Raw genomic sequence first — 8673 nt, 5'->3', positions numbered from 1 at the left:
TCCCACTCGGACACTCTCCCACTCGGACACTCTCTCCCACACGGACACTCTCTCCCACTCGGACACTCTCACTCGGACACTCTCTCCCACTCGGACACTCTCTCCCACTCGGACACTCTCTCCACTCGGACACTCTCACTCGGACACTCTCTCCCACTCGGACACTCTCTCCCACTCGGACACTCTCTCCCACTCGGACACTCTCTCCCACTCGGACACTCTCTCCCACTCGGACACTCACTCCCACTCGGACACTCACTCCCACTCGGACACTCTCTCCCACTCGGACACTCTCTCCCACTCGGACACTCTCTCCCACTCGGACACTCCCACCCACTCGGACACTCTCTCCCACTCGGACACTCCCACTCGGACACTCTCTCCCACTCGGACACTCCCACTCGGACACTCTCTCCCACTCGGACACTCTCTCCCACTCGGACACTCTCTCCCACTCGGACACTCTCTCCCACTCGGACACTCCCACTCGGACACTCCCACTCGGACACTCTCTCCCACTCGGACACTCTCTCCCACTCGGACACTCCCACTCGGACACTCCCACTCGGACACTCTCTCCCACTCGGACACTCCCACTCGGACACTCTCTCCCACTCGGACACTCCCACTCGGACACTCTCTCCCACTCGGACACTCTCTCCACTCGGACACTCTCTCCCACTCGGACACTCCCACTCGGACACTCTCTCCCACTCGGACACTCCCACACGGACACTCTCTCCCACTCGGACACTCTCTCCCACTCGGACACTCTCTCCCACTCGGACACTCCCACTCGGACACTTTCTCCCACTCGGACACTCCCACTCGGACACTCTCTCACACTCGGACACTCCCACTCGGACACTCTCTCCCACTCGGACACTCTCTCCCACTCGGACACTCTCTCCCACTCGGACACTCCCACTCGGACACTCTCTCCCACTCGGACACTCTCTCCCACTCGGACACTCTCTCCCACTCGGACACTCCCACTCGGACACTCTCTCCCACTCGGACACTCTCTCCCACTCGGACACTCTCTCCCACTCGGACACTCCCACTCGGACACTCCCACTCGGACACTCCCACTCGGACACTCTCTCCCACTCGGACACTCCCACTCGGACACTCTCTCCCACTCGGACACTCTCTCCCACTCGGACACTCTCTCCCACTCGGACACTCTCTCCCACTCGGACACTCTCTCCCACTCGGACACTCCCACTCGGACACTCTCTCCCACTCGGACACTCCCACTCGGACACTCCCACTCGGACACTCTCTCCCACTCGGACACTCTCTCCCACTCGGACACTCCCACTCGGACACTCCCACTCGGACACTCTCTCCCACTCGGACACTCTCTCCCACTCGGACACTCTCTCCCACTCGGACACTCTCTCCCACACGGACACTCTCTCCCACTCGGACACTCTCTCCCACTCGGACACTCTCTCCCACACGGACACTCTCTCCCACTCGGACACTCTCTCCCACTCGGACACTCTCTCCACTCGGACACTCCCACTCGGACACTCCCAGTCGGACACTCCCACTCGGACACTCCCACTCGGACACTCTCTCCCACTCGGACACTCTCTCCCACTCGGACACTCCCACTCGGACACTCTCTCCCACTCGGACACTCTCTCCCACTCGGACACTCTCTCCCACTCGGACACTCCCACACGGACACTCTCTCCCACTCGGACACTCTCTCCCACTCGGACACTCCCACTCGGACACTCTCTCCCACTCGGACACTCTCTCCCACTCGGACACTCTCTCCCACTCGGACACTCTCTCCCACTCGGACACTCTCTCCCACTCGGACACTCCCACACGGACACTCTCTCCCACTCGGACACTCTCTCCCACTCGGACACTCCCACTCGGACACTCTCTCCCACTCGGACACTCTCTCCCACTCGGACACTCCCACTCGGACACTCTCTCCCACTCGGACACTCTCTCCCACTCGGACACTCTCTCCCACTCGGACACTCCCACTCGGACACTCCCACTCGGACACTCTCTCCCACTCGGACACTCTCTCCCACTCGGACACTCTCTCCCACTCGGACACTCCCACTCGGACACTCTCTCCCACTCGGACACTCTCTCCCACTCGGACACTCCCACTCGGACACTCCCACTCGGACACTCTCTCCCACTCGGACACTCTCTCCCACTCGGACACTCTCTCCCACTCGGACACTCCCACTCGGACACTCTCTCCCACTCGGACACTCTCTCCCACTCGGACACTCCCACACGGACACTCTCTCCCACTCGGACACTCCCACTCGGACACTCCCACTCGGACACTCTCTCCCACTCGGACACTCTCTCCCACTCGGACACTCCCACTCGGACACTCCCACTCGGACACTCTCTCCCACTCGGACACTCTCTCCCACTCGGACACTCCCACTCGGACACTCTCTCCCACTCGGACACTCCCACTCGGACACTCTCTCCCACTCGGACACTCTCTCCCACTCGGACACTCTCTCCCACTCGGACACTCCCACTCGGACACTCTCTCCCGCTCGGACACTCTCTCCCGCTCGGACACTCTCTCCCGCTCGGACACTCTCTCCCACTCGGACACTCCCACTCGGACACTCTCTCCCACTCGGACACTCTCTCCCACTCGGACACTCCCACTCGGACACTCTCTCCCACTCGGACACTCTCTCCCACTCGGACACTCCCACTCGGACACTCTCTCCCACTCGGACACTCTCTCCCACTCGGACACTCTCTCCCACTCGGACACTCACTCCCACTCGGACACTCCCACTCGGACACTCTCTCCCACTCGGACACTCCCACTCGGACACTCTCTCCCACTCGGACACTCTCTCCCGCTCGGACACTCTCTCCCACTCGGACACTCTCTCCCGCTCGGACACTCTCTCCCGCTCGGACACTTTCTCCCACTCGGACACTCTCTCCCACTCGGACACTCTCTCCCACTCGGACACTCTCTCCCACTCGGACACTCTCTCCCACTCGGACACTCTCTCCCAATCGGACACTCTCTCCCACTCGGACACTCTCCCACTCGGACACTCTCTCCCACTCGGACACTCTCTCCCACTCGGACACTCTCCCACTCGGACACTCTCTCCCACACGGACACTCTCTCCCACTCGGACACTCTCACTCGGACACTCTCTCCCACTCGGACACTCTCTCCCACTCGGACACTCTCTCCCACTCGGACACTCTCACTCGGACACTCTCTCCCACTCGGACACTCTCTCCCACTCGGACACTCTCTCCCACTCGGACACTCTCTCCCACTCGGACACTCTCTCCCACTCGGACACTCACTCCCACTCGGACACTCACTCCCACTCGGACACTCTCTCCCACTCGGACACTCTCTCCCACTCGGACACTCTCTCCCACTCGGACACTCCCACCCACTCGGACACTCTCTCCCACTCGGACACTCCCACTCGGACACTCTCTCCCACTCGGACACTCCCACTCGGACACTCTCTCCCACTCGGACACTCTCTCCCACTCGGACACTCTCTCCCACTCGGACACTCTCTCCCACTCGGACACTCCCACTCGGACACTCCCACTCGGACACTCTCTCCCACTCGGACACTCTCTCCCACTCGGACACTCCCACTCGGACACTCCCACTCGGACACTCTCTCCCACTCGGACACTCCCACTCGGACACTCTCTCCCACTCGGACACTCCCACTCGGACACTCTCTCCCACTCGGACACTCTCTCCCACTCGGACACTCTCTCCCACTCGGACACTCCCACTCGGACACTCTCTCCCACTCGGACACTCCCACACGGACACTCTCTCCCACTCGGACACTCTCTCCCACTCGGACACTCTCTCCCACTCGGACACTCCCACTCGGACACTTTCTCCCACTCGGACACTCCCACTCGGACACTCTCTCACACTCGGACACTCCCACTCGGACACTCTCTCCCACTCGGACACTCTCTCCCACTCGGACACTCTCTCCCACTCGGACACTCCCACTCGGACACTCTCTCCCACTCGGACACTCTCTCCCACTCGGACACTCTCTCCCACTCGGACACTCCCACTCGGACACTCTCTCCCACTCGGACACTCTCTCCCACTCGGACACTCTCTCCCACTCGGACACTCCCACTCGGACACTCCCACTCGGACACTCCCACTCGGACACTCTCTCCCACTCGGACACTCCCACTCGGACACTCTCTCCCACTCGGACACTCTCTCCCACTCGGACACTCTCTCCCACTCGGACACTCTCTCCCACTCGGACACTCTCTCCCACTCGGACACTCCCACTCGGACACTCTCTCCCACTCGGACACTCCCACTCGGACACTCCCACTCGGACACTCTCTCCCACTCGGACACTCTCTCCCACTCGGACACTCCCACTCGGACACTCCCACTCGGACACTCTCTCCCACTCGGACACTCTCTCCCACTCGGACACTCTCTCCCACTCGGACACTCTCTCCCACACGGACACTCTCTCCCACTCGGACACTCTCTCCCACTCGGACACTCTCTCCCACACGGACACTCTCTCCCACTCGGACACTCTCTCCCACTCGGACACTCTCTCCCACTCGGACACTCCCACTCGGACACTCCCAGTCGGACACTCCCACTCGGACACTCCCACTCGGACACTCTCTCCCACTCGGACACTCTCTCCCACTCGGACACTCCCACTCGGACACTCTCTCCCACTCGGACACTCTCTCCCACTCGGACACTCTCTCCCACTCGGACACTCCCACACGGACACTCTCTCCCACTCGGACACTCTCTCCCACTCGGACACTCCCACTCGGACACTCTCTCCCACTCGGACACTCTCTCCCACTCGGACACTCTCTCCCACTCGGACACTCTCTCCCACTCGGACACTCTCTCCCACTCGGACACTCCCACACGGACACTCTCTCCCACTCGGACACTCTCTCCCACTCGGACACTCCCACTCGGACACTCTCTCCCACTCGGACACTCTCTCCCACTCGGACACTCCCACTCGGACACTCTCTCCCACTCGGACACTCTCTCCCACTCGGACACTCTCTCCCACTCGGACACTCCCACTCGGACACTCCCACTCGGACACTCTCTCCCACTCGGACACTCTCTCCCACTCGGACACTCTCTCCCACTCGGACACTCCCACTCGGACACTCTCTCCCACTCGGACACTCTCTCCCACTCGGACACTCCCACTCGGACACTCCCACTCGGACACTCTCTCCCACTCGGACACTCTCTCCCACTCGGACACTCTCTCCCACTCGGACACTCCCACTCGGACACTCTCTCCCACTCGGACACTCTCTCCCACTCGGACACTCCCACACGGACACTCTCTCCCACTCGGACACTCCCACTCGGACACTCCCACTCGGACACTCTCTCCCACTCGGACACTCTCTCCCACTCGGACACTCCCACTCGGACACTCCCACTCGGACACTCTCTCCCACTCGGACACTCTCTCCCACTCGGACACTCCCACTCGGACACTCTCTCCCACTCGGACACTCCCACTCGGACACTCTCTCCCACTCGGACACTCTCTCCCACTCGGACACTCTCTCCCACTCGGACACTCCCACTCGGACACTCTCTCCCACTCGGACACTCTCTCCCACTCGGACACTCTCTCCCACTCGGACACTCTCTCCCACTCGGACACTCCCACTCGGACACTCTCTCCCACTCGGACACTCTCTCCCACTCGGACACTCCCACTCGGACACTCTCTCCCACTCGGACACTCTCTCCCACTCGGACACTCCCACTCGGACACTCTCTCCCACTCGGACACTCTCTCCCACTCGGACACTCTCTCCCACTCGGACACTCTCTCCCACTCGGACACTCCCCCACTCGGACACTCTCTCCCACTCGGACACTCTCTCCCACTCGGACACTCTCTCCCACTCGGACACTCTCTCCCACTCGGACACTCTCTCCCACTCGGACACTCCCACTCGGACACTCTCTCCCACTCGGACACTCCCACTCGGACACTCTCTCCCGGACACTCCCACTCGGACACTCTCTCCCACTCGGACACTCTCTCCCACTCGGACACTCCCTCTCCCACTCGGACACTCCCACTCGGACACTCTCTCCCACTCGGACACTCTCTCCCACTCGGACACTCCCACTCGGACACTCTCTCCCACTCGGACACTCTCTCCCACACGGACACTCTCCCACTCGGACACTCTCTCCCACTCGGACACTCTCTCCCACTCGGACACTCTCTCCCACTCGGACACTCTCTCCCACTCGGACACTCCCACTCGGACACTCTCTCCCACTCGGACACTCTCTCCCACTCGGACACTCTCTCCCACTCGGACACTCCCACTCGGACACTCTCTCCCACTCGGACACTCTCTCCCACTCGGACACTCCCACTCGGACACTCCCACTCGGACACTCCCACTCGGACACTCTCTCCCACTCGGACACTCCCACTCGGACACTCCCACTCGGACACTCTCTCCCACTCGGACACTCCCACTCGGACACTCTCTCCCACTCGGACACTCTCTCCCACTCGGACACTCTCTCCCACTCGGACACTCCCACTCGGACACTCTCTCCCACTCGGACACTCTCTCCCACTCGGACACTCTCTCCCACTCGGACACTCCCACACGGACACTCTCTCCCACTCGGACACTCTCTCCCACTCGGACACTCTCTCCCACTCGGACACTCTCTCCCACTCGGACACTCCCACTCGGACACTCACTCCCACTCGGACACTCCCACTCGGACACTCTCTCCCACTCGGACACTCTCTCCCACTCGGACACTCCCACTCGGACACTCTCTCCCAATCGGACACTCTCTCCCACTCGGACACTCCCACTCGGACACTCCCACTCGGACACTCTCTCCCACTCGGACACTCTCTCCCACTCGGACACTCCCACTCGGACACTCTCTCCCACTCGGACACTCTCTCCCACTCGGACACTCTCTCCCACTCGGACACTCTCTCCCACTCGGACACTCCCACTCGGACACTCCCACTCGGACACTCTCTCCCACTCGGACACTCCCACTCGGACACTCTCTCCCACTCGGACACTCTCTCCCACTCGGACACTCTCTCCCACTCGGACACTCCCACTCGGACACTCTCTCCCACTCGGACACTCCCACTCGGACACTCTCTCCCACTCGGACACTCCCACTCGGACACTCTCTCCCACTCGGACACTCCCACTCGGACACTCTCTCCCACTCGGACACTCTCTCCCACTCGGACACTCTCTCCCACTCGGACACTCCCACTCAGACACTCTCTCCCACTCGGACACTCCCACTCGGACACTCTCTCCCACTCGGACACTCTCTCCCACTCGGACACTCTCTCCCACTCGGACACTCTCTCCCACTCGGACACTCCCACTCGGACACTCTCTCCCACTCGGACACTCCCACTCGGACACTCCCACTCGGACACTCCCACTCGGACACTCCCACTCGGACACTCCCACTCGGACACTCCCTCCCACTCGGACACTCCCACTCGGACACTCTCTCCCACTCGGACACTCTCTCCCACTCGGACACTCCCACTCGGACACTCTCTCCCACTCGGACACTCTCTCCCACTCGGACACTCTCTCCCACTCGGACACTCTCTCCCACTCGGACACTCTCCCACTCGGACACTCTCTCCCACTCGGACACTCTCTCCCACACGGACACTCTCTCCCACTCGGACACTCTCTCCCACTCGGACACTCCCACTCGGACACTCTCTCCCACTCGGACACTCTCTCCCACTCGGACACTCTCTCCCACTCGGACAATCTCTCCCACTCGGACACTCCCACTCGGACACTCTCTCCCACTCGGACACTCTCTCCCACTCGGACACTCTCTCCCACTCGGACACTCCCACTCGGACACTCTCTCCCACTCGGACACTCCCACTCGGACACTCTCTCCCACTCGGACACTCTCTCCCACTCGGACACTCCCACTCGGACACTCTCTCCCACTCGGACACTCTCTCCCACTCGGACACTCCCACTCGGACACTCTCTCCCACTCGGACACTCTCTCCCACTCGGACACTCTCTCCCACTCGGACACTCCCACTCGGACACTCTCTCCCACTCGGACACTCTCTCCCACTCGGACACTCCCACTCGGACACTCTCTCCCACTCGGACACTCTCTCCCACTCGGACACTCTCTCCCACTCGGACACTCCCACTCGGACACTCTCTCCCACTCGGACACTCTCTCCCACTCGGACACTCTCTCCCACTCGGACACTCCCACTCGGACACTCTCTCCCACTCGGACACTCCCCACTCGGACACTCTCTCCCACTCGGACACTCTCTCCCACTCGGACACTCTCTCCCACTCGGACACTCCCACTCGGACACTCCCACTCGGACACTCTCTCCCACTCGGACACTCTCTCCCACTCGGACACTCTCTCCCACTCGGACACTCCCACTCGGACACTCTCTCCCACTCGGACACTCTCTCCCACTCGGACACTCCCACTCGGACACTCCCACTCGGACACTCTCTCCCACTCGGACACTCTCTCCCACTCGGACACTCTCTCCCACTCGGACACTCTCTCCCACTCGGACA

Source organism: Cetorhinus maximus, chromosome 21 (genome assembly GCF_964194155.1).
Source record: "Cetorhinus maximus chromosome 21, sCetMax3.hap1.1, whole genome shotgun sequence".
NCBI classification, from domain to species: Eukaryota; Metazoa; Chordata; class Chondrichthyes; order Lamniformes; family Cetorhinidae; genus Cetorhinus; species Cetorhinus maximus.
This window is presented reverse-complemented; position numbering follows the sequence as displayed.